The sequence below is a fragment of the Macrotis lagotis genome, chromosome X (assembly GCF_037893015.1).
Source record: "Macrotis lagotis isolate mMagLag1 chromosome X, bilby.v1.9.chrom.fasta, whole genome shotgun sequence".
NCBI classification, from domain to species: Eukaryota; Metazoa; Chordata; class Mammalia; order Peramelemorphia; family Peramelidae; genus Macrotis; species Macrotis lagotis.
Window position 1 is genome coordinate 541,252,203 of NC_133666.1, and position 8,219 is coordinate 541,260,421.

The window sequence follows — 8,219 nt, forward strand, 5'->3', positions numbered from 1 at the left end:
AGCAGGAACTCAATCTTGAATTCTCCACATTCCAAGAGGGGTAGATGACATTGATCCTGATCAAACCCAGAAAGGAAAAGAGATACAGCAATGCAGCTAAGGTTGGCTGTGGAGGAGGAAATATGGCAGTGCTTAACCACCTTGAAGAGATCCAACTTTGTATGTCCGAAGTAAAGGAGATTCAAAACCTAGCTTTGAATAGACCTCTCTGATTGAAGAAAAAATTGTGTAGTCATCTAGTAGGCCTCCCATCTAGAAAGACCTTAGGATGATTGCATTCAAGAAACAGGTAAAAGAATACACAGTGGCTCTATTAGTAGAAAGAAGTGGTATAGGTCAGAGTGAAGAGATAATCAATCAATAAATTAAGAAAGTTATTAATTAGGCATTGTGCTAAGTGCTGAGAATACAAAGAAGGGCAAAAGCAACAAGTTGAAAAGAAAGGGGAAAATTCTCATTAGTTGGAAAAATAATTTAATTTTTAAAATAAGGAAATAAAAGCAGTAGGAAAAATTAAAAGTAAAGAAAATATAGTGAAATACAAGCCCATAAAATTAAACATAAACTTACCAATCATTAAATGAAGGTAACATATGAAGAATACTAAGAAGAGCACATATTCAATTAATATATTTGAATTTCTATTCTTTAAAGGATTAGAATATAGCAATAATTTTTTTTCACAAAAAGTACAGAAAACAGTATTTAATCTTAATTTGATGACTAATATAGCATCTCAATAGCCTTATCCTAACAGCAACGAGGGGGCCCAGTATATAGAACAACTGATAGAGAACTTGGGAAAATGTTCAAATCTAGTCTCAAACACTCACTGACTGTATGAAGTCACTTAACCTCTATTTACCTCAGTTTCCTCAACTACAAAATGAGAATAATAATCTAGCACAGTGACTGGTACATAGTAGATGTTTAATAAATGATTGATTCCTTCCTTCTTATCACTCATCATTATGTAATAGCCTAGTTAACAAAGTTAACATACATAGTATGCTTGATAACAGAAAGCTTTCTATAGGTTTTGGAGAATAATTCCTCAAATTTGTAGATTCCCAGAAGTAGAGGAATGTCTCAATCATGTTATCTCATTTGATGCATACAACAACCATATCATAAACTAAAGAAAATAAAAGGTACAAGATAGAGAAAAACCTAAACAAATATAATCTTATCTCTCTCCATCCACCTAAATGATTTAGGACAGAAGTATACTACAACCAGATTAAAATATAATTGGGGAAAATTTAATTAAATAAATAAAAACATTTTAAAACTAAATTCTGTGGTTCATAGGGATCCTTATATGCAGATTAATGAATCCATTTTTTAAGCGGAGTTAAGTGATTTATCCATGTCACACAACTAGTGTTTCAGGTGTCTGAAACCAGATTTGAACTGGGGTTCTCCAGATTCCAGAAGCTCCATCTATTGTACCACCCAGCTGTCCCTATCATCACCATTTCTAATTAAGCTTAGGAAATTAATTTCTCTGAACTTACTACTCCAAAATAAAAGAAAGTATAATATTATTCTGCAACAAGATGAATGTCAGGAACATCATCCTCTCACTGCCTACCCTTCCACTTGGGATCCTCAGCTATCTCTCCACAGCTCCACTGGGTCTTGGATATCTTCATGACTTGTTTTCTGTGACAACATCAGAATTGTTTACAGTTTCTAGAGTTCCCAGAGACTATCACCACACTTTCAGAATCCTCTCAGGTCCCAACACATGGCACCTAATATCAGAAGTGTATGTAATGTTCCAGGAAGACTAGGTTCTGGTGTAAGAGGACTTTCCAGGGTTGCTTATCCACCTTACATACAACTCTCACTTTTGACTCCAAAGAGTGTAGCGTACATAGTGTCCACATTCATTATATTGTCTCAGAAGATGGCCTAAGTCAGTTGAATTAATCAATAAACCATACAGTGAGTTAGAAGGAAATCTGCCTCAAGTATTTGAATACTCCCCGAAATGAAAGACAAATTAGAACAATTTGTACCTGACCATGAAGGTAGCTGAAACAGGTGTTCTGGATCACTTAGAATTTGGTCAGATATCAAAGATGCCAAGGTCATCCAATGCATCTTGAGTCATAGCCAGTCATCCTGTCTTTTGTCTGGTCACTGGACTTCACTGATTCAGGAAGAGAGAGTAAAGTTGAAGACTTTCGGCAACATAGCCTCACTTAATCCAATTCACACAGCAGTCAAAATATGACTCATGTAATCAATTGCCTTTGAAAATGAAGGACACCCATGGTTTTCTTTCTTTTCCCTTAGTCTTCATTCCTTATACACAAAAAATAACTAATATGCAAGCATGTTAAACACAAATGTACATGTATGACTTTTACCAGACTGTTGATCAATGAATGGAGGGAGTGGGAAGGGAGGCAGGTAGAAAAATTTGTAACTTATAAATACACAAGGGAATAAATATTGAAAAACTTTCATAATATGTAATTTGAAAAAAAATCAAACTAAGCAAAAAGAAAAAAAAGAAAATAATAAACAATAATAACCCCATAAGCAAGCTTCAATTACAGAAGTCCTCACATTCTCTCTAGAAGTCTCCTTTCTCCAATCTCAAATTGAATCACTAGCATTTGACTTCATGAGAAAATGAAGTCTTGTGGAATTTTCCAGCGAATACACATTCTGGCTCCAGATTTGTTAAATGCTCTTCTCAGACATATTTCTAACCACAATTTCAAGGTGTATGAGTGTTTGAGGAGGGCTAGCACACCTGGCATGAAGGCTTTTTGAGTCCTTTTCAGGGTTCCTTATCTACCTTTGGTATTCCTCTGATTTACCCAACTCCAAGAAGCTTCAGCATGCACAGCAGTCACACCCCATTAGAACAAACTACAGATGGGCTAAACCAGATTGCAGGCAAGTGATATGCCTCAATCCATTGGCAAGATAGTGGGTATCTACCAAGCATTAAAGACTTCCTGATTGGAATAGGCAGATTACAGCAAATGTTCCAATGACTGTTAAAGTAGCTAAAACACTTAGATCTTGATCAGACATCTAAGATGCAAAGGTCATCCACTGTATTCCAGGTCATTGTTAGTCATTCTGATGTTGGTCATAGTACTGAACTTCAGTGACTCTGGAAGAAAGAGTTAGGCTAATGATTTTGTGTAATTCTCACTTAAATTTCATTTTAAATCTCACTTAAATCCAATTCATGTACAAGTCAAGCTATTACCCAGATCCTCTTTGAAAATGAAAGACAAATAACAACATCCATAATTTCACTTTTCTATTGGAATTTGTTTTTCTGTTAGTGTTTTACTCTCTGAAAAGAGATCTGAAGTCAAGATTTATATTTTCCAGGAAAAATATAAATTGTCTGTTTAAATTTGGGGTTGTGATCTAGACGTCCTTCCAAGAGAATGTCCACTTAATTTGTATGCAAGTAGATATACATCTCAAACCACATTTCTATTATTGAGCTCATTTTATTTTTTAAAGCTCAATAATGAAGAAGGTAGAATTTCTACCTTGTGGGGCACTTTGTATTTTATTTATTTTGACATATTATAGTTGAATTCATTCTTTGTATTCTTTTTTCCTAAAGTATGATGATATAATTACATTTATTAATGTTAAGCATTTCCATGCCCAAACATTTCAACCTCTTCTGGTTTTCCATCTGTATATGTGGGGGTTTAATGTGTAACTATATAGTTCTTTAAGAGTACTAACTAACTGTACAAATCTATATGAAAACAGGAAGAGCAGAGGTTGTCTAGCCTAGACAATGCTGACAGCAGTTTGGGAGGGCCTGACCTTTCCTGTGTTGGATGACTAAGAGTCAATGTAATCTGGAAGCAAAGAAACATGACATAGTAAATTCCATGAAATTAAGGCCACTTACCTGGGTTGGATGATTCCTGGGTATTTCCTTTTTCTAAAAATGTGCACTTCTTTTCTCCTATCTTTGGAGACAAAGCGTAATGCAATAGGAGTATCCAATTAATACAAAAATAATTCTACCTAGATATTATTACAGGATGACTAAATAAGAATGATGAGCCATGAAAAAGGGCCCTTTCTTCCACCTTATCTCTCTTTCCCAAAGTCTTTCATTCAAAGATAATCTATTAGGAAAGATTTGGGCTTCTTTTAACTTTCCTCTAAGGAGCTCAAATTTCAGAAGGAGTTAATTAAGCCTCACAACATTTATCTAAGGGGCAAAAATGAGGCAGTTAAACATTTTCATTCCCATTTTCTAGATAAGGGAAACTATAAAAAGATCATAGGATGGCATCAAAATGTTGTCTCTTAAATGGCAAAAAGATACAGGTACTCATTCTAAACTCAGTGCTCCAGACTAAGGCAAGGAGGGAAGTTAAAGGAGAAATTCCACCGTTCAACCAAATGGTGCTATTATAGGTAAAATATTCACTGAATATTTCACTTCTTATCTAGAGTTTTGACACTGCATAAACAGTATCACTGTTATAATTAAGACAGTAGCCTTTTCAGTGCTTATTTTTAAAGTTCTGGTTCTTCATGATTATTGTACCCAATCCTCAGCAATTAATAATGACCATCTGCACTTCCATTCCTTTAATGAATGCTGATTTTCCTTCATTATTACAAGGCACTTGGGAACATAACTGTTAATACTGCATTTAAACAAGCAAGAATCTGAGGCAATTATGTGACCCATGTGAAATTTTAAAATAATTTTTTTCTCCCAGCTTGCTAACAAACATTTTGGAGATAAATTCATAGCTGTCTTTAACTGACAAATATTTTTATTGAATGCTGCTTTTATGGACTTATCATTCTCATCAGTATGAAATGAATGAGATCAATACACAAGCTAAGTCTTCTAATTAGCACAGTGTCTTCTGGAAAAAAGAACACTTTATTCCTTAAGTTTCTCCATATTTATGATGTTTCCACTTTTTTGCTAGTACCATAGTTGAATAATATATATTCACATCAGGGATATATGGTTTAAATACAAGATTTTTTCATGATATCAATGATCAGTAATGAAGAATAAGTAAATGAATCTTATTTCTTTCATTATATGCTCAATCTTTATTCCTGCTCCTTATGTAAATAAGCAAGAATTTGTTATTTCTGAAGTGCAAAAGTGTAACTATAAATTCATAGAAAAATCTTAGAGAAATACTTTGGCTTCAGAGAGATCACTCAAATAGTAACCCCGCTAGTGGATATCAGAAGTAAATTTGAATTCAAACTTCCTCACTCATAGATTTGCACTCCATTCTTTAAAAGTTTTTATTGGGGGGAGGCTAGGTGCCACAGTGGATGAAGCACCAGCCCTGGAGTCAGGAGTACCTGGGTTCAAATCCACTCTTAGACAATAATTGCCTAGCTGTTTGGCCTTAGATAAACCACTTAACCCCATTTGCCTTGCAAAAACCTAAAAAAAAATTTTTTTATTGGGACAACTAGATGGTGCAGTGGATAGAGCACCAGCCCTGGAGTCAGGAGTGCCTGAGCTCAAATCTGACCTCAGACACTTAATAATTACCTAGCTGTGTGGCTTTGGACAAGCCCCTTAACCACATTTGCCTTGCAAAAATCTAAAAAAGAAGTTTTTATTGTATTGTTATTTAAGTGATGGATCAGAATAAAAGTGGGATCCGGATTTTGCATATATCTATGTACCTCACTATTTTGAAGGACCTATGATCTCATTAATTGGAAAATTCACAACAATGATGCTAACTTAGGTGATAATTAGGTCATGCCTGCCCATTCAGTCTAGCCTTTGTCTATGTTGTCCCAAAAGTTCATCGCAAGGGATCCACTAGTCTGCTGGAGAGCTTCCTCATAAGTATATCTCCTTGCCAACCTGTCATCAATCCTCTGCAAATGACCCTTTCTATCTGGGAGATAGTTCGTACAATGAGTCTGGAATTGGGAAGTTGTTGGTATTATTGTTCAGTTATCCCATTAGGGATTTCACAAAGATATTGAAGTATTTCTCCATTTCCTCCCCCAGCTCATTTTACAAATATAAATCTGTGAAGTGACAGGGTCAAGTGACTTGCCCAGGATCACACAGCTAGTAAGTGTCTGAAGTCAGAGTGAACTAAGAAAGATAAGTCTTCCTGACTCAAAAATCTATCACTCTTTCCACTGTGCCATCTCGCTTTCTGGAGGCATGAAAACCTGACTTCAAATCAAACTGTGTGATCCTGGGTAAGTCACTTAGTTTTTGTTGGCTTCGGTTGCCTCATCTGTAAAATGAGAATAACAATAATAATAGCATCTATCTTCCAGTACAGTTATGAGCATGAAATAAGATAATATTGGTAACGTGCTGAGCAAAGTGCCTGCTCAAGGAAGGATATAATAAATGTTTATTACTTTCTTCATTTCTTATCATCTAATTCTCTTGATGGCAGCTTCTGTTTGTGTTCTTTAAAGCTCCTCATTGGTTATACGTTGTAGCCTGCTCACACTAACTGACAAAGTGATTTTTGTTACTTATGGAATAAGTTCAAAAATGTGACAACTGTTTACTCTGTACCAAACACACTGAGCTAAATGGTGGAAATTATTTTTTTTAAGCCCAGACCCTTCATACAAGCAGTTCATGTTGTAATGAAGGAGAATGGAGGACATGTAGAATGAGGGAAATTGAATATCTTACAAAAGGAAAGGCAAGAAGACCAATGTCACTGAATCATAGAGTATGTGGAAGAGAGGAAAGTGTGAGAAGACTGGAAAAAAGAAAGGGGGTAGGTTATGAAGTAAATTAAAGGCCAAACTGAAAGTAGTATATCTGATGCTAGAGATGATTAGGAGACACTGGACTATATTGAGGAGGCTGGGAATGGGTGTAAGAGAACTAAAAGAGTCAGACCTGCACTTTTACAAAGTTGCGTGGACCAGCTAGGTGGTGCAGTGAATAGAGCACTAGCCCTGGAGTCAGGAGGACCTGAGTTCAAATCCCATCTCAGACACTTGATAAGTACTAGCTGTGTGACCTTGGGCAAGTCACTTAATCCCACTGCCCCACCAAAAAAAATAAAAGGTTGTTGTGAAGCTGGCCTGGAATGCAGAGAGATTTGAGGCAGATAGACCAATCAGAAGGCAATAGTCTGAAAATGTGATAATGAGTACCTGAATTAAGGTAACAGAACAAATACAAAAAAAAATAATTACAAATGCAGAATTAATAGGATTTGTCAAAAGACTAGATATGGGGAGGGGTAAAAGAGAATGAGGGTTTAAGGATGATTCCTAGGTTGAGTCTGGATGAATATGAACATAGTGGTATGCTCCATAGTAATAGGAAGTTAGGAAGAGAGGAGGGATTTGGGGGAAAATAATTCAGTTTTAGACATATTGAATTTAAGATGTCAATCAGCCTACCACCATCTTCCATGGGGTGAACATCAACATCCACAGAAAATTCCTCTATACTTGGTCCCTCTACTGGGACTATTCCATCAATGGTGAGGGAAGGACAAAAGAACTTGCATTTATTAACCACTTTCTATATAGTTTTACAAATATTATCTCATTTTTATTTTCACAATAATCCTAGAAGGTATGTGTTATTATTATCCCCATTTTATCATTGAGGAAGCTTAAACAGGTAGAAATTAAGAGACTTCCCTAGAGTGAGTAAATATCTGAGACTGGATTTGAAACCTAGGTTTTCCCAACTCTAAGCTTAGAGCTCTATCCATTGCCAAAAATAGTTTCCTCTTAGGGAATAACTCTGTCAAAAATACATCTCTCTACTTTGCAACTTGCCTGATGTTTACGAATGGCGTCACTGAAGAGATTTTTCTTTCTTGTTTTATCTTTCAAGAAATCTTTCATAAATTTGATATATATGGATGAGAGGCACTATGTTTCAAAAGAAGACCCTGTTGAACAGAATACCAATTAAGAGGCACTATGTCCACCTATGTAAAAGGTTATATATTTCTTTAAATTTGAATTATAACAATTGACTGATAGCAAATGCCTAGCAATGGGACAAAAGAGAAGCATATAGGCAAGTGCCAGAATGCTAGGAATGAAAAGAAATATGCTAAAATGGAGGAGTGAAAAGGGAATGGAACTCAAAGTCTAAATTTTATCAATTACATATTTCTATCTAGGTTTGTTTCTGTTCCCAGTAGTTACTGAGGACTGGAGAAAAATCAGATAATTAGGATAGCAGTCTAATATGACAGTGA